Source organism: Talpa occidentalis, unplaced genomic scaffold, assembly GCF_014898055.3.
Source record: "Talpa occidentalis isolate TD23 unplaced genomic scaffold, MPIMG_talOcc4v2.1, whole genome shotgun sequence".
Classification (NCBI taxonomy): Eukaryota; Metazoa; Chordata; class Mammalia; order Eulipotyphla; family Talpidae; genus Talpa; species Talpa occidentalis.
The window spans coordinates 100,736,595-100,763,831 of NW_026555331.1; the positions used below are offsets into that span (position 1 = coordinate 100,736,595).

General features: G+C 36.3%; 1 protein-coding gene across 5 annotated transcripts in view; it reads right to left on the reverse strand.

Moving 5' to 3' along the window:
• The window catches only part of HYCC1 (hyccin PI4KA lipid kinase complex subunit 1), an 85,386-nt gene extending 61,654 nt beyond the window's left edge, over positions 1–23,732 (reverse strand). For 4 of the 5 annotated variants that reach the window (XR_008550764.1, XR_008550763.1, XM_037509037.2 and 1 more), the window contains exon 1: positions 23,538–23,732. The gene's annotated coding sequence lies outside the window, so the exon portion shown is untranslated. Of the gene's footprint in view, positions 1–22,578; positions 22,653–23,537 lie in introns of all 5 variants that reach the window. The other variant, XM_037509044.2, reaches the window with a different exon arrangement.
• Between the last annotated feature and the right edge of the window lie 3,505 nt (positions 23,733–27,237).

The following is a 27,237-nucleotide window of genomic DNA, read 5'->3' on the forward strand; positions in this document are numbered from 1 at the left end:
TGACCTCTCCACTGTCTCTTCAGCGTACCGTTAGCTGTACTCAAACTCCAAAACCTTCTGACCATACCAGGACATATTGTTACCTCCCCACTTCAAATTCTCTCCTTACCTATTTCTTGCTTTTTACCACAAAGAGCAACAATAGAAAAAAAAAATTTGTTTACATTATCCCTGGGATCCAAGATAAGTAATAGTTATGACTAAAGGTACACAAAAGACTAGGTAGGGAAAGAAGTAAAGTGACCACAAAATGGAAACAGTGAGTTAAAAACTGTTTCTGTCTGCCAGCACTCAGCAAGAGGTTCTCTACAGTTGCTAAACCACCCCAACACTGCATATCTAATAAGTAACCCATTGAAATTTATGGCAAAGACTTGAATATGTACCTTTGCAGCTTTATAACCTAATTAGATATCTCAAGTAATATTCAAAACTTACACATATCAAAATTTTTCATTCTGTTCCAAGGCAAAAGGAATGAAAATAAGATAGATGTTTCCTGCTGTGTAATTAACATCCTTTTTGCCTCAAATACATCTTGGAACAGAATGTTTTAAATGGTATTAAAAAGCTTGGTAGGACTCTATACAGTATGTCACAAGCAGAGCTAGTCTGTGTGAAATTAACTTTTGACATTCAGTACATAAAATCTTTCTAAATCTAAAGTCTTATTTTTCAATCTCTACATTTTATTCTTATTTTAATCCTAGTTATGATTCCCAAATTCATCAAGATCTCTACAAAGCATACCATAAAAATACTATCATCAGAGACATTCAATATTATAATTGTCTTACTATTATCCGATTATGGAAGAAAATAAAAAAAGAATGTATTTATAACTTTGACTGTGAAACTCTAAAAAAATTCCTTATCTTACTATTATTCACATTGCCACTATAATTCCTAACAATTTTTATAAACATTTACTTTATATACTATTCTGAAAATCAGGTTTCCATAAATCTATAGAACAACCAAATTTCTATAAATGCTTTAAACTGCTGGCCCAATTAATGGGACCTTACAAAAGCTAACTTCAGCACCCCCAACAGATTATCAATATTCTGAGCTGAACTTCAGGAGAAGAGAGCAAAAGGAAATGTTCCATTCATATTACAAAATAAAATCAGTTTATCTCAGGGAATTTATTGCCTAGAAGCTGACAGAATAACTGGAGTCCTCTAATGGAAGTGCTTCTGATTGACTCAGTGTCTACCTGTGTCAAGTGAATAAAGTTGCTTCTCAAAGCACAGGGAGAACAAAATATAATTTAATAGGGCTAATAAGAGGAGTGGGGGAAGACTTTCCAAAACCCATAACTTAGATCTGTTTTTACACATAAATCACAAAACAAGTATTTGGTTATCAAGAATAGAGCAGAGATTTTTACTCAGGGAAATGTTTTTGACTAAAAGCATCTTTTTCCTACCCCAAGGACAAATAAAATTATGTTGGGGTATCCCAGTGCTATAGCAACCAGACCACTATGTTTCTGTTGAAAATGTGAGAACAATTAGAAAGAAAAATAACAATTCTTTTTCTCATTTCCATCTTGCCATTCTTCTCAAATCCTCCAGGACTTCAAAAGAACATTTTGTCCAGGTGATATCTAATTTAAACTCTAATTAGAGAAATAAAAAAAAAATTATTTGTCACCAACCATATTGATATCTTGACAGGGCCTATGACTTGTTTTAACAAAATAAAGCAGTGAACATATTGCTGTGGAGCAATCTGTAGTTTCCACTTACATGCATTTGGAAACCAGTCACCATGCTACGAGGAGTCCAACCCACTCCAAAAAGCTGGAAAAGAATAGAGGAGCTTGCTGAGCCCACATGAGAATCAGTACCAATGCCAGACATGTGACTGAGACATTCAGACATTCCAGCTAAGTCAAGCCTCCAGATGACTGCAGTTTCGGCTAACAACATGGAACAGAAGATATGTCCAATTAAATCCAAGTTAACCTTGGATTTGTGAGATAAAAAATACTTTCTGATTGAAGCCACTAGATTTGGGGATGGTTTGTTAGGCAGCAACAGATAACCACAACACTGACTTAATCAAACATTATGGGCATACATTTTTTGGTCAAGGCATGTATTCATTCCTATCAGAGAACTTTAGATTTATCAAGACTTAGTGCCTGCCACCAAGTATTTAGATTTTTCTCTGAAAAGTTGTAGTAAAACCTATTGCAAATAGACATAGATATCCATGAATGTCCAATAAATGATTATAACCCGCCAGTGTCTACTTTTTTTTCCTGATCTTATTAATGGCAGACACTGTGAAATAGTCAGCTAGAATTTAAAGTTTAGTGAAGTCCATGGCCAGAGAACAAAACAAACCTACAAACTAATATCCATCTTATCACAAATGTTATGTTTAATCAAAAGAGCCAACACATCACTGTAAACATCACAACCACTTTTTATTCATTAGTTGAAGCGATTTTATTTTGTACATATAACGCCACCACCTCAGAACTTTCCTTAGATATTTGAATGTTTTCATTTACATTTTTGGTTAAGAAAAATGAAACTACATCTCAATTTTCTGCTTTCTTGTATAGCATTTTTGCAAGTTTTTAGACATGCTATACCATACAAGTTCAGGGATACAATAAGGGACTCAGGTTTGATAGCATAATTAATAACCCTTAGTATTGGAACTTTAATATAAAATAGGCCACTGAGAGAAAATACACAACTTTCAAAATTCCTTAAGACTGTGATAGATTTTCCATCTGTCTAGAAATTTTTAAGTAAAACTCTCATGAATCTTAGGGATAAAACAGAATATTTTTAAATCCCTTTATCATCCTTGAACCATGTTAAAAACAAATTATTTAGAAGAAAGTTTAGTAAAATATGTTATTACATTGTTAGACATTTTCTAATAGTGTACCACCTTAAATGTCCCAGAAAAGAATATATGTAGAAGACCACAAAACTCAAATGTCCAAACCCATATTTCAAAGCACAGGATGAACATAGGTTGCTTTCATAGCATTGATATATTCCAAAGGAAAAATTTTTGTTAATTTGATGCTAAAATTCTGAGCATAATTCTATGTAAAATGCCATTAAGCTAAACCTGAATATATTGGAACTTACAAACTCTTCCATTCTGCAGAAGTTGGGGAGAAAGATAGAGACAATAGAAATAGTAACTGTAGATTAAAACCACCAAGAAACATATTTTCACCCCACGAGGAAGCCACAGGTCACTCTACCAGGAAGCCATCACAAACCACAGTATGAAAGAGAACACTTAAAAGATAATGTTGAACAAGTGAGGCATGCGTGATGTTACTATCAACAAGAAGTATTCATCTCAGTCATGGGAGGCGGGCAGTTCCCTGACTGTTCTTACATAAAATAAATTTTATCTGTCGATATATTGCACATTATTTTAGTCAGGGATATCTGAATGCTAACGCAAAGAAAGAGGGAGAATATTTGCAAAGAATCTTAAAGAAATCCAAGGGCAAGAATGATAGCACAAAAGGGGCTTAAGGAGATTAGATTTCAAAACTAGAACCTGTATCTCTATGTTACTGTAAATTCTCTGCTTAGTGCATCAGTTCCATTCGGTTTTTTTTTTGGTTTTTGTTTTTTAATTTTGTATATTTTTAAAATCACCTTTCATTTTTGTACAATGTATGTATTTTCATCTTGGTTATAGTCCCCATACAATTCCCATCACTCTTGTTTTGCAATTCCATCTTTATTTGTTGAATGGCTTCCTAGTTTACTCATCCTGCCTATGACCTATTATGGCTATTCTAGTCCTAACTACCATGATCTTTCACTCCAGAAACATACTGTCCTCTGTACTATGCCAATATTTCTCATTTCCCTAAATCTAAATTCTTTAAATAAATCTCTTTTTGTGCCAGTGCTTTATTTTGATCATGACTGCAACTCAGTAGTCAGCCTAGAGCCTGGCAGTCCTTGGGACAGATAGCTCTCCTTGGTCCAACAGTTGGGTATAAACTCATATAGATACAGACTTTTCCTTTTATTAATTTTTTTAAAGATTTTATTTATTTTATTTATTTATTTATACAAGAACCAGGCTACAGGCTACAGGCCAGATGCACAGGAAGGTGAGAGAATTCACCAGAGACAGAGCAGAAAACAGAACAGGCAGACTGACGAAATATACTGCTGAGGGGAGCAGTGGGCAAGACAGGAGAGGTCTGCAGTGTCATGTGGGACTCTCGCCCGGTCGGCCGGATTCGAACCCAAGCTGCAGAGGTTGTAGACAGCTTCACAGTGCTGTGCTCAACCACCTGCGCCACCAGGGGAGGCCCTCTTTTATTAATTTTTAAATTTTCTTAAAACACTGTTGTCCATAATTGTACAATATTTGATTTCTCCCCCAGGTGTAGTGCCCATAAATATCCCAAAACCACATCACCTGTGAACCATCACCATGGCCCTTTCCATTCCTTTGCCAACACCATGCTCTTTCCACTCCTGTTTTGATCCCTTTTCCTCCCACTTCCCTGCTTTAAGCCTCAGATCTATAGTTGCCTACAAGTTTTGTCTTTTTTTTTTTTTTGACCCTTTGTTCAGTATCCCTATATTCCTGCTATATGTGATATCATCCAATATTTTTCTTTTTCCTTCTGACTTATTTCAATAAAGCATAATCTCTTCCAGCTCCATCCATGTTGCTGTGAATAGCATGAGTTTATCTTTTTTGATTATGAGTAGTATTCCATTGTGTAGATACAGACTTATTTAGAAGAGGCTTTGTATGGGCAGAAATGATGAACATATCTAATATTCACAATACATATATCCCACAAGAAATCTAATAAGCTGGATCACAGGACACATCATTTCAATAAGGGAAACCTAAAATTGTGTAACTCTTTCCTTAGCAGTCAATTCAACATAAAGGTTTGAGTAGTTAAGTTCTAAGACCTTTTTCATACAAACAGCTTCCAAACCAAGTCACTCCTATCTTGCACTTACACAGCCACTTTTTAAATATCTAAATTACAATTTAGACTTATTAAATTGGTCCACACATAACAGGTTTATAAACATTTGTTCAGTGAATGTATAAATAAACAAACCTTTGATCTTTGCTTCTTTAGGCCCTAAAATCCATTCTGAGTTTTTAATATAACATTTACCTTAATTCACCTCATCTGAAAAATAAGGTGAAATTTTCAAGGTGACTTTCCCATCAGCAAACTAAGGTATAAATTATGATACACGATGATTTCACATTACCTCACCCTGCCTGTATGCTTGTAACTGTAAAATTCCAACATGCAAATTATTATGCATCATCAATATTATTTAATGAAAATTCTCTTATCTTAAAAGAATGATTAAAGTGGCTCTTTGAGTGAATTTATACATAATTTATGTCATTGGCTTTCACCAGAAAAAAATGACATGATCTCAAGATTAAACTACTTTTCAGTTTCTTTTAAACTAACAACATATTTTAAGTATTGTTTGACGTAGAAATCACACTTACAAGATGCTAAAAGTATGGAACAAAGTAATAGCTGGCATTATAAATTGCAGAGAAAAGACTTTTTACATTCTCTAACACTCTTAATCATTCAAGACCATTAATGTAAGATTCCTTGAAAAGCAAAATCCTCTCTAAAGAAACTTTCATTTGTTTGCCAGAGGATTTCTTATATGCACAATTAATAGTTGCATTTCAATTTGTTAAAGTACAAATGTTTTGTAAGATTAAGAAAAATGTTTACTTTTCATTTACAAAGATCTTTAAGATTATTTTTAAAATTACAAATCACGAGAGAAAATTAAGAACTTCATCACCAGCATATTTAATTTTTTTAATTAATTTTTTTATTTTTTATATCATTGTTCATTTATAAACAATATTTGCTTCCCCCCACCCCCTCAGATGTAGTCCCCATAGAGTTTCCTTCACCAATGCACCCGTGCACCATCACCCCAGTCCCCTGTGCTCTTTCCTCCTTCTAATCCCTCATCCTCCCCCACAACATGTCTCCGATTTACAATTGTCTATTTTTGCTTTGTTGTGCTTTGTACTGTTATTATTTTTTTACATTGATGTCTTATTTGGTTCCCCTATATTTCTGCTATAAGTAAAACCATGTGATACTTTTCTTTTTCCTTCCGGCTTATTTCACCAGTGTATTTAATTTTAAAGTACAAAATGTGTTGTAATTATAGGGGCAGTTCAGTCAGGATATTAAAAGCATAAAATACATACATAAAGTATTCAATAAATATTTGTTGAATAAATTTCCCACTTCATAATGCCTGTCACATTTACTATCTACTCTCCGTCACTACAGTAACACCCTCAGTCTGGGCATTTATTGCTTCTGCATACTCAGTTCACACAACTTTCGTGTTCCTGTTTCCTCTCCAGCATACCATGCAAGTGATTGCCAGACTAATCTTCCTGAAACATAGTAAGACATTTTCCCACGTCATACCTATCAAATCTTCCACCTCAAACACCCCCTATAATTGGTCATAATTTACCTATGTAAATTTTATCACTACTCTCCAAAACACACCATGTCTTCAAACCAATATGTCTTTGCCTATGTTTTCCCACTTACTCCTCAGAGTTTTACAATCTAACCAGGAAAATTCAATGCATATTAAGGAAGTATATGGGTTGGTAAGGTAAACTGTCAGGAGAGAATTATGGCACTGCATCTGTGAGTCACAATGGCATGGTCTGGTTATTTTAAAGATTGATTGATTGACATAGACAAACTTGACTTAGAAAATCTATTATAATTTTGTAAGAATTCTAAAAAAGCCCACTAATAAATGTATTTCATTACAATAAAAGTACCCCAAATTGGATGTTTTTAAATTTAATAATAGGTGGAAATCAATAGGAACTAATATTGACTGAAATAAAATTTTCCAAAATGTTTATACCATCTTTTATAAAATACAATTATAGTATAATATATCAATATATTAAGTGATTCATGTCTTACACCTCAGTAAATAAATGTCCATTAGGCCCTGATAACTAAGACACAAACTAAGATTTTTATTGACAAATTTGAAGACATTAATGTAAAAGCTTCAAAATATAAAAATACCTCAATACCATTCATTGACAATGATTATTGATAATTGCATGGTAGGTGGCATAGTGATCAGTAATACTTTGAACATATTCACTAGATCAGAACCTCAAGATGATAATTTATCAATATTGTAAACTGGGAAGGGCCAGAGTGGAAACAAAAAGAACAAGAATTGAACACAATGGGAAGTCAAGTGAGTACTTCAGTCAATAATTTTACAAATGCAAAAAGTCAGTATCACTATATGTTCAAATCGTAGCATTAATAATTCAACAAACCCTTGAGTGCCTACAGAGTATAATACAAACTGTTTCTATTGCTTTGTACTAGAGGCAAAAGAACAATTAAAAAAAAATAGGGTGTGTCCACATGGACTCTACAATCCACATGGCAAAGGAAGAGAAGAGCATAGATGAGGGGAAACTGAATCAAGAAAACACCCTCGATATTTTAGATGAATAATTACATGTGCTAGAACCATAATAAAATGATCAGAGATACACAAAGTCAACAATGCAGAGTACAAACAAGGATTCTATTATTACATAATTACAAAATTAAAAGTTTTCTCATTAAGAAAGAATAAAACAAGTTATATACACTTTAGTAGAATATTTATTCCCACTAGTATTTTTCTTTATTAGAGTTTTAATTGCTGCACTTAAATCTTTTCCACACAATTGCTGCTGCTATCCCACTCTTCAAAAGAAAATATTATCATATAGTTGTGCATTATTTCAAAATTTTCTATGCATATATATAATCAGTTCTCAAAACTCTTACTCTTGAAAATTATTAAGAACCCCCAAAAAGCCTTTTATGGTTATATTAACTGACATTGATCATACTTGATATTTTTAATAAAAAGTTAAACATTACAGTAATTACTCCATTAAATCAACACGAATACATAACTTTATTAAAAAATAACAATTTTCCTGGGCCTCCCCTAGTGGCACAGGCGGTTGAGTGCAGCGCTGTGCAGCTGTCCGCTGCCTCTGCAGCGCCAGTTCGATCTTGACCGGCTGGCGAGAGTCCCACATTGTGCGGCAGACCTCTCCTGTCTCGCCCACTGCTCCCCTCAGCAGTGTATTTCGTCAGTCTGCCTGTTCTGTTCCCCACTCTGTCTCTGGTGAATCCTCTCACCCTCCCATGCATCTGGCCTCTACCCTGCCTGGTTCTTGTATGAATGAATGAATGAATGAATGAATGAATAAAAAAATAAATAAATACATACATACATACATACATAAATCTTTAAAAAAATAAAATAATAGTTTTCCTAAACAAAAGGAAATATTGAGAAAAATTTAAAAAAAAATATTGAGAAGGCTGGTAGAGTTTCACAATTTTGCAAACTTTAGAACACAATTGGAATCTTCTAACTACTTAATTCACACTGTATAATAGTCAATTTGTGTTTTGACTTTTTTTACCAAAAAGATGCAATCACTCTGTATTGACAATTGATTAGTTTCCATCTAATATATCCTGGACTTTTTTTATTCATGAATGGTAGATTATTACCTCTCCTACTATTCTTCTATGTAGTTGTTTCCTACATTGTTGCTAGGCTTGACAATGTGACCTGTTTTGACCAATGGACTTTAGTATGATGCCAGCAGAGCTTCAATAAAAGCTGGTGCTTGGGCCATGTCCTCTTGAAATACACCCTCTTAGAGGTAGCCACCATGCTAAAAAAAAAGCTCAGGGATACCACTTAGGATAAGACCTTGGACAGTTTTCCTTTATAAATACTGATTTTAGTTTCATAGAATTTTGCTCCAGTGTTCTCCTCTAGAATCAATACAGTTTTTTTCTATGTGATATTTCTGTGATTAATGCATCTGGATTTTGTATGCATACACACAAGATATGATTCTAACTTTTTTCTCCCAAACAAAAAAGTAATTATACCAATATCATTTACTAAATCATTTTCCATTGATCTGAACTTGTCCCTTTAAATATGTACCCAATTGCCATATATTTCGGTCTGTTTCTGGACTCTCTATCCTATTACAATGATTTTTTTTTATTACTCCTCTATCTGTACCATACTATGTTAATTACTATAACTTAAGTGTTTTATTGGTTAGGAATTTCATTAAGTGCAAAATCCAAAGTAACAATGACTTAAATGAAAGAAAGCTTATTACCTTCTCATTGAAAATGAATACAAACGCTGGAAGTCCAGGGTCAGTATGGTGGCGACTATCTATTTTTACCCCACTACCTTAGCAAAATGGCTTCCATTGTCAAGACTATTTTGAATCTCAAGATGGTTGCTGTACTCATCATGTCTACAATCCAAGAAATGGAATAAGGAAGAAAAAGAATGGCCTCCCTAGGCATTCTTCCTTCCTTCTCTGGTCCCATTATAAACTTATACATATATCTCATTGACTAGAATTTAGTAATCATGGTCACACACAGCATTGTGGGAAGCTAACCAAAATCATCTTTAACAAGGTGACAATGTAGTTAAACATTGGGGTTCTACTCTTAAGGAAAAACTGAAAAATATTTGTAAATGACCAATGGTCTGTGCTATAAAGCACATATTATCTGGTAGGGTTTAGTTTATGCTATGAATATGAATGAGTTTTATTTTTTTACATTTTATGTTTTATTATTTGCAGTTATCATTAGTTATCTAAAGTTTTTAGAAAAGCCATCATGTTTATGTCAAATACATTCTGTTTATTTCATTTCTAAAAATCTTAATTATTAACAGTTCTACTTGTTCTTCAATTTATTATCTTTAATTTTCTAGATATCCATTGGTATAAATGTGATTGGGCAAATACAGAAACTAAGGCTCAGAAAGATTTAGTGATTTGTGTGTTAAGTGACATTGAAGCGCTATCCTACCTACCACACATAACTGAGAAATGAAAACATTATAGAATGATAAATGAATGTAAAGTATCATGATTAGTATTGGTTTAGGCAAATGCTATTGAACAAATGACCTATATATGAGGATAGATTTTCTTATTTTTTATTTAAGTCAGGCTATAAATTTATCAGAATATGACAAAGTAATCTAACTTAAGTTTGTAAAAAAAAAAAAAAAGCCTCAAACTTAGATATCTAGAATTTGAACTCCTCCAAGAAACATTTTTACCAGATTCTTCAAAATTGCTATAGTTTTGTTTGCAACTACATCTAATGAATTTGATATCAGGGATTTGAACTAGAACATACCTCTCTTATTCCTAGAATATATTTGCAAGGCTGGTTGTACTGTAGTTAGTACTAAGGACAAAAAAGTCAAATCTAGTAGGCAATTCATTTCAAAGACTCATCATTAATTAAATGCCAATAGTCATTTACCCCATTTATTTTGCTACTTTAAAAAAGATATAGTCTATAGAGAAAGAAAACAAAGAGTCAGATAAAGACAAACTTAAAACCTAACATTTGAAAGTTAAATACAGAACTGAAGCATGGGAGGTGAGGAAGAAGAGGGATGAGAAAAAAGTGGGGACAGTGCACAATGGTCTATGGCTGTAGACTATAGGTGCTTTGGTGACAGGAGCACTAGAACACTACACCTGAAGGGGGAGATTCTATATTTCCAAAATACCAACAACAATGTAAACCAACATTATTTCAATTACAATATATGTGCATGTATGTATATATGTATGTGTGTATATACACACACACACACACACACATATGTTCTTTGAAATATCTGTAAATAAAAGATAAAAGAAAAAATAAAAAACCTCATTCAGAATTTCAGAGGTAAAACAAAAGAACTTCAGTGATCTAGTCTACCAATCTCACACTAAGAAATCAAAGCACATTTAGAGGTTAAATTCCAGATCACTCTCCTAGTTAGTTATATATCTATTGCTAGAATCCCAAATTCCTGGTTTCTTTCAGATATTATCATATAATCATTGCAGAATAATTGGAAAAAATAAAAAGATCACTGTATCAATTCATCAAACTAGATAAATGCAAATTAATCATTTAGGCCAGCACTCCCTAAACTGACATTAAAAAAAAAAAAACTATTCTGAAAGACATTAACAGTTGTACTAAAGAAGTCTCTCCCTGTGAAAATTGTAACTATTCAAGAAGTTGAATTTCTTTTTTTTTTTAAGATTTATTTATTTATGTATACAAGAACTGGTGTATAGGCTGGGGGGGGGGGTGGTAGGAAGGTGGTGAGAGAATTCACCAGAGAAAGCAGGGAGCAGAACAGGCAGATCTACTGAAATACACTGCTGAGGGGAGTAGCGGACCAGACAGGAGAGGCCTTCTATGCCATGTGGGTTAGCTCCCTGGCAGAAGAAACTCATGCTTTAGTGGCTGGTGATAGTTTGATAGTGCTGAGACTTCAACCCCTATGCCACCAGGGAAGCCCTGAATTTCTTCTTTTTAATCAAAAGATTTCTCAGAGCCTTTAAAATGCTAACTCTGTGTTATGAATCTCCAGGATAGGTGTGTAGGGACCATGGGATCATTTACTGTCCAAACACAACTAGTATCATAGAAAACCCAGTCTAGAAAACACAGAAATGATAGCTATCCATGGATAATCTTGTATTAATGACTAACAATCCTCAAACAATTCTCGGGCACGATGCTAAGTGCTTTAAGAGAATTAAATTAATTATTTGAATAATAATCACAAATTTATTTAATCTTCACAGTCTTCCTAAGTGGTGAATTAACATAATCTTCATTTCCCAAAAAAGATATCTGAAAGGCAAAGAAATAACTTGTTCAAGGTCACACACTAGGAGATGCTTGAGCTATGGTTAGAACCCAGGCAGCAGCATAACGCCAGAGTCCCCACTCTCAACCACTCTCATGCTGTCGACAACCCCTACACCCTAGCACATAGCAGTTCAAAGTTTATAATACTCTGTCTCATGAATAATTTACTTTGATTCTTTTTTGTTTAACAATAATTGCATTCTAAATTAAAAACTAGAATGTTTTCATTCTGTATCAATTGGTAAGAGACAGGAAATTTTATGAATGACTCTACTTGGCAGCTAAATTGAAACTAGTCTTATAGAAAGGACATGATAGGATACTAATAGAAGGAAGGTTTTCAATTCACAGTTAGAGGCAGTTGTGCCACTTGTTTAGCACGTGACTGAGGAAATTGTTGATTTCAGTATTTTTCCTCAATAACTGGAATGAAGGGAAAGCAAAGGGATAGAGAAGTACATACTGTAGTAACGGTGCTCCACATCCTGTGGATGTGATGGAAGTTAAATGCCACAATTAGATTAAAAATCCTATTTGCTCATAAATTGGAGGTTTGTTGTTTGTCTTATTTTGTTTTGCTTTATGGCAAACAACTTTTTTTTTTTTAAATCTGGGACTGAGACCCTATTCCGTTGACTTTTAATTAGTTTACCCTGTTTTCAGAATTCTGGTAAACAGCTTCCATGCAATGAAAAAACAAGTGTTATACTTTTGCATATACCCAAAATTTTCTCTTTCAGCAAAGCAGCTCAAAACACTCTGAAAGAGTTGACTGAACACAGCACTATCTGATACATGACCAAATTTAAAAATGACAAGAAAAACAGTAAAAATAGCATATATATTTAGCTTATGGCTCAAGCACATAATGAAAAAAATGCTAAAAATGATTGTAACAACTCAGTATGTCTGGTTGATAATCAAAGAGGATGGCAACTATCAAAACAATAAACATGAGCCAAAAAATACATCAATCTACCCCCATGATTCTAACACAGCAAAGTAATGCTGCTGAGATATGTACAAACAATGAGCTCATATTAACATCATGTCAACAAGTATTTAAATCATATAGTGTTGCAAAACCAGTATTATCTCAAAAAAATATATAACTTTTAAATGAGAAAAAAATAGTATTTTATTCAGTCTTCCTCTTCCATTCTCTACTTTGAAAAAGCAAGCAGGTTTATTCATGGAGGCTCTCAAATACTTCGAAATTACCCCATAAACACTTTCTCCTAGCCAAATTGAAGAAATTCAGTTGATCTGAAATATTAGCCAGTTGCTTGCTATTGACTGTACTGTAATGGAAGAAGATGACCAGTTATTACTTTCTTCATTAAGCCATTCAAATTTTTCTCTACCATGGCTTAGGAAAGAGGGAACTGTTTTAAGGTTTTGACATTAACCTTGTTTTAAGTTTTAAGGTTTTGACATTAACCTTGACAAACTGTTCCTTAGGGGTAGGCAAATTAAGGGTATTTGAGATTCTGCTGCATCTAAGTCAACTCTATTAGTTTGCTAGTGGTGCCATTATAAAAAACCAGAGACCAGTGCTTCCACAACAGAAATTTATTTTCTCACAGTTCTGGAGGCTAGAAGTCTGAGATCAATATGTCAGCAGAGTTAGTTCCTTCTAAGAGCCACGAGGATCTGTTCCAGGCCTTTCTCCTTGGCTTGTAGCCATCTTCTCCTCTGTCTTCACATAATCTTCCGTCTGTACAAGTCATATCCAAATTTCCTCTTCTTATAAGGATACCAGTTATATTGGATTAGGGCCCACCCTAGTTGCCTCATTTTAGGTTAATTACTTCTGTAAAGATCCTATCTCCAAATAAGGTTACATTATGAGGTACTGGGAATTAAGACTTCAACAAGTGAGGGTGGGGAGTGGTTACTCACAAATCAGCTCATAACACCATCGAAGTTGCAAAAGGTAGGATGGTAGCAATTAACTGACAGATTACAAAAAAACAATCTGACTCTCTTTTCTAGTACTGGAATGCTTAAATATCATTAATTTGTTCAAAAACTATTAAATGTCTATGTCACAGATATGAGATTTATAAAAGTGATTATGACACAGTCCCAGACTTGAGGGATTCACAGTCTATTAAGTGATACAGGTAAACATAAAACATAGCAGAAGTGAATATCCCTTAATGCCTTCTGAAACAAATCAAGGTAAACAAGGATGTAGGCAAATGCAACAAAATAAAGTAAAAGTAAAAATAAATGCTATGAGGAAAATAGCCCAATATAAACATTATAAACATTATCTTGCAATCATTTTACTACCATTCATCTACCTCTTTTTCTTCTCTTTTCCCAAAAATAGCACACAGAAATGCACTTTCCAAAGCATAGCACTACTTTGATACCGTAAAGCCTTTTGCATGCTAAGTGCCAGTTTTCCCTGCTACAAGGTGGAGGACAAAGGAAGCAAGAAATGTTAAGAACCAAATTCAAATTGACTTGTGGGTTGAGTTGATATCTCAGGGTGAGTCACTGCCCTTTAGTAAATTGGGAATAAAACTCTTAACCATTAATGAAGTCAGCCAATAGCGGCACAGATGTTCAACTAAAAGATTGGGGGGGGGAAGAGGATGCAGTGAGAAAATGCCAGTAAACAGAGTTAATAGTGGTAATGTGAACCAAAAGAGCCAAAATAATAAAAACAACATATCGTGACTATAGCACAAATTCCATTTAATTCTTGACAAACAGAAATTCAATGGATCTTATTAATATGGTTGTTTTTCTTAGTTTAAAAAAGTATGGCATAAATAGTTCCGTATGATAATGTTTATTCATAGTTAACAGCCAATTTGTTTTAGTAGAGGCTGAATTATAAAATTATTTCTAATAATATTATCTTAGACTAGTATAACAAAATGCAACTTAAAATAGCTGCTCTGGAACTGAATGTGAGATATTAGTACAACAAAAATTTCTATTTTGGCTCCTCCCAAAGTACTTGAAAGTCCTGAAAGAATGTTTAATCCCTAGAGTAGTCTAAGCATTTCTTTTTCAAATATGCAATGTTTCTGAAGTAAAGATTTATAAGAGAAAGTAAAACATCTGTTTATACCCTTTCTTCAATAACCAATTGCTGATTGATGGAACCCAAATTCAACAAATCACAGTAAAGTACAATACACTCTGGAATTTCATAATCTAGTGACATGGAAAGTATCTGCCCTGATTTACCCAGCTTGTGACCAACTCAATATGATTTCCATGAAGACGCTGGCTTTTCTAAGAAGCTACCCAAAATTGTATGATATATTTGAAGTTCTCATAGTAAAAAGAACAAGTTTCACTCTTACAATAGACCCCCCTTTATCCATTCATGATACATTCTAAGACCTCCAGAAATTGTGGATAGTACCAAACCCTAAATATACTATTTTTTCCTATATGTTCACACCTATGATAAAGATTAACTTATAAGTTAGGTGAAGAAAGAAACAGCAATAACTAATAAGAAAACAGAATTAATTATAACAATATAGTGTCATAAAAGTTATGTGAACATGATCTCTTTCTCTCAAAATATTATGCATAATATTTTCAGATGACAAAAATCATAACTGCAGATAAGGGAGATGACTGTGATTTTCTTGCCATTGTCTTTCTTGGTTTGCCCTTTTTTCACTTTCAAACTATCATCATCATAGGTCTACTAATCCCCAATAAAAGTAAATTGTTAAAAGTCAGATAATATACGAATCACAAGGAGAAAGGCAAATATCAGATGATTTTACTCCGATATGGAACACATAGAAACAGCAAAGGAACAGACAAGACAAAATAAAACAAACCCTTGGGTTCTGATTGCAAAATTGAGGTTACCAGAGAGGTAGAGGGTAGGATCAAAAGGTAAAGGGAGTCCAATGGAAGATGGTAAAAGGTTATTGGTAAGCTGGTGGTGGCCATGTTGTGATAACATACATTCGAAGAGTTGTGAACCTATAGGCTCTTAAAATATATATAGTGATATAAACCGTTACCTCAATTTTTTTAAAAATCAGAGATATATGTATAGTAGAGGAGTTCATTAAAAGGAATACGTTTATAAAATATTTTAAATAGAAAAAATATAGTTAAAACAAATTATAGTGAACATTAATAAAATTTCACCTTTCATTCCTTTCTATAAGAGGAGGATTCACACCCTATATGAATCTCCCTCCCCCATTGTTTTAACATAGCTTAATAAATAGAAGAAGCAGCAAGATATCATCTCATACCTGAGAATGGCCCTTATCAAAAAGACCAGAAACAAGTATTGGTGAGAATGTGGAGAAAAAGGAACCCTCATACACAGCTGGTAGGAATGTAGACTGGTCCAACCCCTATGGAAAATACTATAGAGGTTTCTCAAAATATTAGAAGTAGATTTTCATACGATCCAGCAACTCCACTCATAGAGATCCAACTGAAAGACGTAAAAATGCTAACTTGTAGAGGTACATGCAGGTATGGAAATAGCCTAAGTAACCAAGAACAGATGAGTGGATTATAAGATGTGGTACATATATACAGAAATGGAGTAGTATGCAGCAATAAAAAAGAGGAACTCTTACCATTTGCAACAATAGGAATAGAAGTGGAGGAAAATATGCTAAGCAAAATTAGAAGGAGAAAGACAAAAACTGGATCATTTCACTTACATGTGGAAAATAGAGAAAAATACAAAAGGTCAGATGAAACCAAACCAATAATAAACCTTAGAAATCTGATTGTAGAATTGAGGTTACTACAGCAGAAGAAGAGGAACAAGCCAAGTGGGAAGGAGGCATAATTAGCTATGGTGAAGGATATGGGTGCCTTAGTGGTGAGTAAGTTGTGGGAACATATATCTGAAAGATGTGATCCTATACCTCTAAATCATATACAAGTTGTAAACCAAAGTTACTGAAAAAAACAACTCATGCCCACTTTCTAGTCAATTTCTGACTTTATTTCCTTAACTGTGAAAGATTAGATAACATCTATATTAGAAGAATGTTTTAGGAATTAAAAATACAAATAAAATGTTGGTACACTGTAGATGTTCAACAACTTTAGTTATAATTATCACGAACAAAATACTTATCTGTTGGACAACTGAGAATGCATTTCAGGATCTTAAGCCTGGCCGCCTAGGGGTAAGGGGAAGGATGGGAGACTTTATTAGATTTTAAGGCCCTCCAGTTACTCCTATCCTTATTTGTTCTTCACCAATTACCTTTCTGATTTGGCAGCCTAATCTACTGCCACTCCTTAAAATTGTTTCACCCTAATTTATTCCTTAACCCCCTCTAAATATATATTTGGTTCTTATCATGTATTCTTCATAACCTTCTAAATGATAAATCTGTTGTTTCCTTCTCATACTCTTTAACCTTGCCACAGTTTTCTTCCTTTCTGAAATTCTACTGAGACCAAATTCTGGTTCTATCACCCATGGAACCATCCTGATTTTCTGCACTTCTCCAACTGTCCACTCAATTTGCATATTTCTCCCATCTCTACTAAGTTGATGCTTCTCCTCCTACCCATTTCTAAAACACTTTCACCTTCCTCTCCATTCACTTATCAGCACCCATTTGAAGTTTCATAATTTCCCTCCAAATAGTCTTTCTCAAGTATACATGGCTTTGGAGACTGTGCTGTCAGTCACTGTCAGTCACAGTACTATCTGTGGATTAACAAATCAGTAGGAACCCTGAAACATAGATCAAAAGGGCATATATATGCCTGGCAAGTTTACAGAGGTCAGAGTTTTTATGCCTCACTGGAGAAATGCAGGAACTATGTGTATATGTGATTAGAACCAATATCTTAGTTGAATTAATGAAACAGCATTTACACTTAAAGGGGAGAGAAGATAAAAATTTCATAACTGCTTGCCCAACTTAAGCACTTTTAAGGTTTATATTATCTTCAATTTCTAAACCTATAAGTCACTCTATAAGTGAGTAATATAAATCTTCTAATAGCTGAAATTCCAAATCATTTTCAGAGTATAATTGAAGAATTCATATACAATGTTTTTGTTAAATCAAATACAAATAACTGAATGAATCCTTAGGCATTTTTATGAGAAAGCAACTAATGTGCATCAGCTAATAAAAGACTCTTTGTTCAAGAAAACACACACCAAACAAATATCACTTAACATTTACTACTAAAAGGCTTCCCTGATGCAAGCCTCAACAATGACAATATTTAAACTAGAATGGAAAAGTACTATTTCCAACCATCCTTTATCGCTTATATGCATTGCTTTTAACATTCTTCACAAAGTACAAACAGAAATGCAAATTGATCTTTCACATCCAAAAAATTAAAATGTGAATTATGCAAAGTACATTATACAAATAACATTCCATCCCATTCCAGGATCTTTTATCATAACCATATCTGTGTGTATTTGTAAAAATAGCAATAAGATATGATATGAACACAAAACAGACCAATAATAATTATGACAGAGCTACCAAAAACTGAAAGCATTTGGGCTAAGAGGAAAATACTCTATAAGATACACAAATAAGATGATTAAATTTACCTCTAAGTGACAAAGTATAAGGGAACAGTCTTGGGTAAGAAAAAAATTAGAGTACTGATTAAAAAAGCATGAACAACATCAGATAAGAATTGACGTTAAGCTCTGTCATTAACTGCTGTTGATGTTGACAAGTATCTGTTTCCTTATCTGCAGAATAAGACTATTACTTAGAAAGTCAGACAGATTAAACGAAATTAATTATGCAAAGTACTTGGGAAGTAGCCACATATTAAGATCTCAATAACTTGTATTCAATCCAAAAAGACCTAGACATATTTATAGCTAAACTATTTCAGACTTTTAGATTGTCAGTGTTTAAAAAGATGGAAACCTTCTCTATTTTTTATCTTACAAAGTGAACATATTCAGAAACCAAAATCTGCAAAAGGTAACATAAATAGTAGAGATGTATCTTCCATGGCAATAAAACCTAACATGACCTCAAAAGGGTATGCTATTATTTAAGTTGCCTTTACCCCAAAGAGAGCAATTAGTTGGTGATATTCTCTAGGAAATCTTGTAATATAATTCATCAACTGAGAACTAAAGGAAGAAAAACTGCATCATCATCAACGTACATGAAGAGAGTATGTGATTAAATTTAATATCGTTTTCCAACTTATTCCTCTATTCCAAAAGGAAGGAATAGAAAGGGTGGGGGGCAGTGACAGAACAGAAAGTGGATATAGAAAGGATAGAAAAATGGGTGCCTTTGACAACTTCTACTCACAATTCTATTCTGTTGCATTTGGGAAAGAGAATAGTTTTCTCCCCCATGTATTTATAAGGGCAAGAAAACAGGATTTCTTCTGTAAAAAGATGCTTTAAATAGGAAATTTTCAAACGTTAAATGTTCTCTTTCCTCAGTGCAGAGAGGCAGCCTAGCTTGGAAAGGGCCAAAAAGATTCTAACAATACTTGGCTCTCAACAACAAGCATTAGTCAAACTGTTAATTCCATCTGCTCCCCTCCAAAAAATGACAAAGCATTACATGGTGGTGTCAGGGGTCTCAGGTTCCATTTAAAGGGTTTTCCTGAAGGGCATCCATTTTCACAATATTAAGATACCCTCTGATTTTTTTTTTTTGAGTACTTCAGAGAATCATGATACAATAGGATTGAAAACTTTAATGCTGATACCAAAGAGATGGACTATCTTTGCCATCATATTCTTTGTTGGAGATGTTGCTTCCAGAATTGTCTTCCTTTCTTATTGTCAAAGCTCTGAATTTTCACCACGTCTTCTCCTCAGGGACATAGTTCCAATAAATATCCCATCTTTCCTGAATTTCTTACTTCTCATTTTCCTTAAGCATATAAAGAAACCCTCTAGATCTCTCTACAGTGGTTTTCAACCATCCCTCCAACACTGGAATTAACTAGGAACTTTAGAATATCTGTGCAACTACAGTAACAAGGTAGACTGATGGTTTCTTGGGGATAAAAGGGAAATATTATAAAGGGACAGCAGGAAATTTTTGAAGGTGATAGATAGATTCATTATTTTTATTGTGGTAATGTTTTTATGAACATAAACATATGTCAAACATTAATTGCTCACTTTAAGTATTATAGTTCATTATATATCAATTATACTTCAATAAAGCTACTGAAAGAAATACTGATGCCTAGATCCCACTCCACCCCTCAAATTGATTGGGGGGGGGGTCTCTCTAGAAATCAGGATTCTTAAAAATGCCCCAGATTGTAAATGCACAAGACTGCCAAGTACATTGTACAAATGTACAATGATAGCCAAGATAGCTTTCATTCTCTCTCTTCTTTAGATTTCTTGAAATGTCTCTCCTAAGCATGTTTTCATTACCATCATCCATTCTGAACCAAGTTTCTGAATCACCTCTCAGCTAAAACTGTAATTGCTAATGACACCTGTGGACTCCTAACAAAATTCACTGGTTCCTGGAGTCATCTCCTTACTTGACATCTCTCCACAGCATTCAAAATTGTTGACCCAGTCCCTCTCTACTTGAAAATCTCTTCATCCTTAATATCTTTCTTGATGTTCCTCCTGCCTCTCTATTACTCTTCTACTCTTCTACACTATTCTACCTATTTCTGGTTTTACCCAAGGTTCTTCTCTCGCTGCTGTTTTCATCATGCTAAAGGCTTTCCCTAACCTTATTTCAACACAACCAAACCAATTCAGCTTCAATCCTGACTTCATTTATAAGTTCCACATTCATTGATCCAAACACCTATCTACATCTTCACCCAATGTGCCACAGCTTTCTCAAATTCAAAGATCCACAACAGAATTTATCATCTTCCTCCCATTTATGTGTTCCTAATTTCCAACTAATGGAACCAATCAAATCATCAGAGACTTGATTCCTCCTTCCTTCCTCTCAAAAGTGACCAAGACCTATTAAATTCTACCTCACATTGCCAGAGTAAGTCTCTAAACCACAAATCCATTAGATGGTTTCTTATTTATCACCTTCAATCCAATCCCTTAACCAAGAGTAAAATGCCCTTAACTGGTCCTCTACCACTCTCACTATTCTCATCTTCCACCGATTCGCTATCTAATCCCTGTTGTGAAGTCACATCGAAGTCAATGTTATTCCCTTTGGCCTTGTCATGGACAATGATTTCCCTAACCTGCCATGGTTTTTCATGCCCCCTTACCTTCTCATTTATTATGTCCTCCTTTTAGAAAATAATTCATTTACCTCCTTCACTTGGCAAAATAATATCCTACTTTAAAACCCTACTATGGGCTCCTGACTACACCTATTTCTAAGTGAGTTAGCCCTCTCCTACTCTACTCCTTTATTACACGGGGCATATCTCTCTATTCACACATCACATAGTATTAAAATCTTTACTTCATTTATCTGTCTTGTACACTTGACAGTAAGGTCCTAGAATATAAGAATTATGACACCCATATGTCTGTATCCCTAGTACCTATTCAGCATGGGGTAATGACAAACTAATTTATTTGACATAATTTCAATTATTTTTAAAATGTAAACCTGTTATCTCCAAAAAGGTCTTGAATATTTATTTTTTAGACTTTTTAAATCTGTTTTATTGAAGAAACAATGTATTATAATGTTGTTTCAGTTGTGCATCATTAAAAATCAACATTTAGTTCATCACTAAAAGTCCAATACTATCCTCCACCATACTGTTCACTCCTTTTACCCAATTTACCCATCCCCCTCTGCCTATTCCCCTTCCATGTGGTAACCACTAATTGGTCTTATATTTATTTTTGTTTTATTTAGTTCATTTGTTTGGTTATTCTATATATCGCATAAATATTTCTTTTTATTATAAAATATATATTAGGCAACAGGATCCTGAATAAAACAGCTGACTATGTATTTAAACTCTGTCAAAACAGGTGCAGACAAACCTCTCCTGTCTCTGCTGCTGCTTTCCTAAGCAGTGTATTTCATTAAGTCTGCCTTTTCTGTTTTCCAAAAATAAATAATAAACTCTTTCAAAACGTTACTACAAAAAATGCAACCAAGCAGATTTCATAAAATGGAAATAGAGCAAAGAAGGGAAGCATAATTGGGAAAACACTCTGATCTACACAATGCCTCATTTGGGTGTCCATATCCAGGTACTGTTAAAGGTGATAACTAACGGGTTTTATAATACCTCCATGGTAGTAATAGTAAATCTTAAAAAGATAAAATAAAACAAGTCAGAATTGTTTTCCCTTGCCACTTAGTTTAAACAAATTATTTTAATACCTGACTTTGAAGTTACCATTGACCAAGCAGACCTTAAAGATTTATTTTTTTCTTTGCCTTTCCCTGAACTCCAAAAACATGCTTTGACGTTTTGAACTAATATTAATCTTATAAAACATAAAACGTACTAAACTGAAGAAAGAATGCTTAGAAATGGGGGTGGGGGTGGAGAAAGTAAGCAACAGAATATTCTTAGGGGAAACAAATCTCCCTGGACTATCACATTGACTCAAGGTTATAACAATTCTTATGACTTTATGCAGATAAGATTTTAAAAGCTGAAAATCTCCAACTGCAAAGTATTACATGAACCAAAGAGGTGACAGGCCAGCTTCAAAAACTACTATATGACCCAAACGGCACATAATTTGTTAAAGGACAGCTTGGCTCTACTGCCTATAGTATGGTCTGTGAGATAAAGTAGCAGCTGCCAGTACAACAAACTCCCCCTACCTGAAGAACCGAAGAGGCCGCCGGGTTTGTGATAGAAAATTTCAGAGATCCGGATTCTGTGCAGCACGAAACCACTAGGGCAAAATTTAAATCTTTAGGGAATGTCTGAATTCTTGAGGAGAGAAAGCACACGTGTGCATGCTGAAGGGACAATAAACACCCAGTTCCGCTGAAGCTTGAAAACTTGGAGTCTTTTAAACCAACAATTGTCAGACAATACCCTGACGATTCTCGACTACGTTCAAACAGCCTCGGGGAGAGAAATAACTCACAGAAGGGGACATGGGCTGAAGAGATCTCCAACGCTATATAACCAAGGAAAGAATCGTGACTGCTTTCTGAATCTCTCCGCCCAGCGAGGGACCAAAGACCTAGGCGACTGCAGCTGGCAAAGAGGGTGGGGGTCGACGGTGACCATTTTGGCCACCAGGCTGGACAGATAGCGGGAACTAGCAGGAGCAGAGGGAGCGGATGGGAGCGGTGGGGAGCGCACAGGCCGGAGCATCTGCCGCGGCTGAGTGGGGGTGAGGGGTTCCCACCCCAGGCCGACCCTGCAGAGGGGGGCTGCCCACCGGGCCGAGGAGGCTGCACCCGGGTCACGCCCGGAGACTGGACCGCTCCTCGCCGGGGAGAAGAAAGACCCAACCCGCGCGCCCGAAACTGCCGCCGCCCAGGCTGCGAGCGGGCTGCGCCCAACTTCGCGGCGAGAAGCTACCGCCGCAGCCCACCCCCCGGCCCCGCCAGGCACATCCCCCTGACACCCCCAGTGCCCGGCGAGGTCTCGCGCCCACCGGCGGTGCCTCGCGCCGGAGCCGTTACCCCAACGAAGCCGCCGCCCCAGGGACAAAGTCCCGGTCCCCTCCCAGCCGCCGCCTCGCCCCGGCTCCTCCCTGACGAAAAAGTTATCGGTCGCCGGACGCCCTGGGGGCCCGGCACGGGGATCTCGCAGCCAGACTCACCAGAGTGGCTCTCCGAACCCCACCTCCAGAGCCTCGACTTGCCCGGCTCGCAGCGACAGCGACGGCGGCTGCTCTGCTTTCTCCCGAGCAGCAGCACCACCTGCCCCCCTTCTTCCTAGCAGAACGGGTCCCGGCGAGCCATCTTCCCCCTCAGCTCACTGACTGACAACCCAGCCCCGAGGGCCGCCACTGCCGCCAGCCACTCTGACAGGCACGTCTAGTGACCGGTCCCAGGGCAGCCAACCAAGACCGCCCCACGCCAGTTCGACCTATCGCCGTCCGTTGAGGCGGGACCAGAACAACTTCTGCACCAATAAGAGTCCTCCTCTGCTGGACCTGGGGCGGAGCCATCGGATGGGCGGGAGAGAGACCCAGGTGGGCGTGGCCTGAGAATGGGCGGGGGCGGGGCACCCAGGAGAGATGATTGACTGTAAAATTGGCTGCCACTGCTAGGCAATAGCGATCAGTGAAAGTCCCTTAGACTGTGAGCCTTTAGGGTTTATGGCCTTTCAGAAGAAAGTAAGCCTTGCAGAGTGATGTGAAGAGAGTGAAGAGAAACTTAACTGGTATTTTAATTTCTTGGTGTAGGGTAAAGAAAATGTCAGGCTTTTCTGTCCTCCCACCATCAGGATAGATGATGGATCCTTGCGGTCCTGAATGCATGGCTGATGGCCGGCACCTGGAGTAGGGTGTGGGCCTAGGTAGATGGGATTCACCTGGGCTGAGACTGTGCTTTTAAGGGCGGCATCACGGGGACGCCAGTAGCAGCAGAAGCCAAGAAGCTGAGAAAGAAGCCGAAGAGAAGCTGATGAGAGAAGCAAAGAAGCAGAAGCAGGGAACGCCAGAGAGCCCAGAGAGAGTGCGGATTTGCTGGGGGCTGAGAGGACTGCCAGCTTCCGGGTCCCCCAGCATCCTGCCTGCCATATACCTGGTGAACCCCAATAAAAGACCTGCAAAAGCCACTGAGGACTCTGACTTCTCCTTTACCCGGTCTGCTGGATCAGAAAACTTGCACTGTGTCCTCTCCTGCCCCTTACACTTGGTCAGGAGGATTTACTTCCCAGTCATTCCAGTAACAGAGGTTTATCAAATGTTATCAAGTCCCAGGAGGAAAAACTATATACGTTTTGCAACATGGTAATAAAAACTCTTCCCACATTACTATATTATTTTTGGCCTTAGCCTGGAAAAAGTCAAATATAATTCCTCAATTTTCTTTCCAAGGGCTGCTATCATTTTCTTCATCTTCCTTCCCTACACTTCTCCCAAAACACACAAAATATTTTGTGTCATGACTGGAACCTGAACACAGCTGAACCATTTCCTGCATCTAGTTCCTCCATTTTTTTAACTTTGTCTACTCCTACCCCGTCCTTCTCAAGTCCATTTAGGATTAATTAGAAGAAAATGAGAACTTTAACCTGAAAGATAGGAAAGTCATTCTAGGTTTACACTAGTAAGGGGAGGGCTTCTCAAACCTGATGAACACATGAATCACAAGAACATTACTAAGAAAATATATCGCTTAACATCAAAAGAACATCAAGTGAACAATTTCAGGTCATCATTACGGCACATTTATAAAACAATCAAATGAGATTCCTCCTTTCCAAGAACATGGCTTATATTGTTATTATGAACAAAATTTAACAAGGTCTTGTAAAAAGAATACCAGAAGGCCTCCCTGGGGTTAAAATCTCAGTGCTATCAAGCTATCCCCAGGCACTGCAGCTCAAGTTCATGCCTGGTCAGGGAGCTAACCCACATAGCACAGCAGACCTCTCCTGTCTGGCCTGCTGTTCCCCTCAGCAGTGTATTTCAGTCAATCTGCCTGTTCTGCTCCCCACTCTGTCTCTGGTGAGTCCTCACTCTCCCCGACACCTCTGGCCTACACCCTAGTTCTAGTATGCATAAATAAATTTTTTAAAATCTTAAAAAAAAAAAAACACAGAGCTAGCTACAATGAGCAAGGGTAACACAGAAAAAGAAATCATATTTAGGAAAGTTAGAGAACTTCATGAGGAAGGTTATATTTAAATTGGATCTTAAAAGGTAAAAAGGAGTTTGCTAGAGAAGAAAGTCAAAGGGCATTTCAGGAAGTTGGAATAGCATATCCAAAGGACCAGTGTTGTGAAAGGGCTCTAGTAATTAGGGAACATTGAGAAAGTAGGTGGGGCTAAAAGGTGAGGAGCAGCCAAAAACTAGCCTAGAAGAAAAGGTTGAGATGAACTTGTCAAAGACCTAATGAGCCCAGGTAAAATATTTAGACCAGCACTGTCCAACAGAGCTTTCTGAAGATGGAAATGGCCTGTATTTGTGTTATCCAACATGATAGCCACTAGCCACTATATAGAACATTTAAAATATAGCATAGTGAAGGAATTCAACATTTTATTTGAATTTTAACAACTCTCATATTGGACAGTCCAGCTTTATATTTTATTCTATAGGCAATGAAGGACCAATAGAAGTTTTTAATGGTGTGGATAACACATGATTCTTTTGAAGGGTAGGAATCTAAAAACAATGTAGCCAGTGTCTGATCTCTTTGAGGGAATCTTGTCTCTACAAATAAGACCAGAGTACTGATGGCTGCTGTGTGAGTCCAGAAGAGGGAGTCAGGGAAGCTTTCACCATAGAGTTAAAAATTGAGCTGGTGGGCCTTCCTGGTGGCTCAGGTAGTTAAGTCTTAGCACTATGAAGCTATTGGCAGCACCAGTTGGATCCGGCCAGGGAGCTAACCACATGGCACAGCAGACCTCTCCTGTCTTGCCATCTCCTCCCCTCAGCAGTGTGTTTCAGTAGATCTGCCTGTTCTGCTCCCCACTCTGTCTCTGGTGAATCCTCTCAACATCCCATTCCCCGTACCTCTGGCCTACACCATAGCCCTTACATGCATAAATAAATTAAATAAATCTTAAAAAAAATTGAGCTGTTTCTCAAAGAATGAGTAGGAATTTGAATCAGAGAAAATGTGTGTAGAGGAATCTCTTGGAACAGAAGAGGGGAAGCACAATATTCAGAGGGCAACCATTTGAGCTGCCCAGAGTATGGGAAACTGGATTGGAGATAAATAATAGCATATCTTGAATGCAAACATACATCTTCAGACTCTGTCCTTTTGCCTAGTGGCTACCTGTCTGCTCATTAGAATCTCTTAGGATGCCTTTCAAAAATATTAATGCCCAAACCACTCCTATACCACATAAGTCAGAAAATTAGAGGGGGTATGGGGCTGGAGAAAGGTTTCATTTTAATAACTTCCCAAGATATTCTAATATACACCCAGGGTTGAAAATGGGGACATGACATCACAACATTTTACTAATTATAAATCAGGATTATGCATGGGATAGACTGAGTGGAAAGAGATTGAAGGTTGCTTACACATATTTAAATATTTGTTTCCTTTCTGCAAGGAGCAGGAAACAGTTTCTTGCCTGAAGTCACTTCCCATTTTGCAATGATAAGATGATATATAAGGCTATTTTAAGTCCTTCCTCTAAGTCATAGTAAAACCAAAAAACAAATTTACGTTTACAAAGAGTAGTCTCTATCACAATGCGTGTATGTAAAAAATGATTTCCATATGGTGGAAGATTATTAATGCCCTGGTATTGGGCATGGTGTATAACATTTGTAGAGGTATGAACTTATACCCCTAAAACATGTAAACATGTTGTAAATCAACATCACCTCA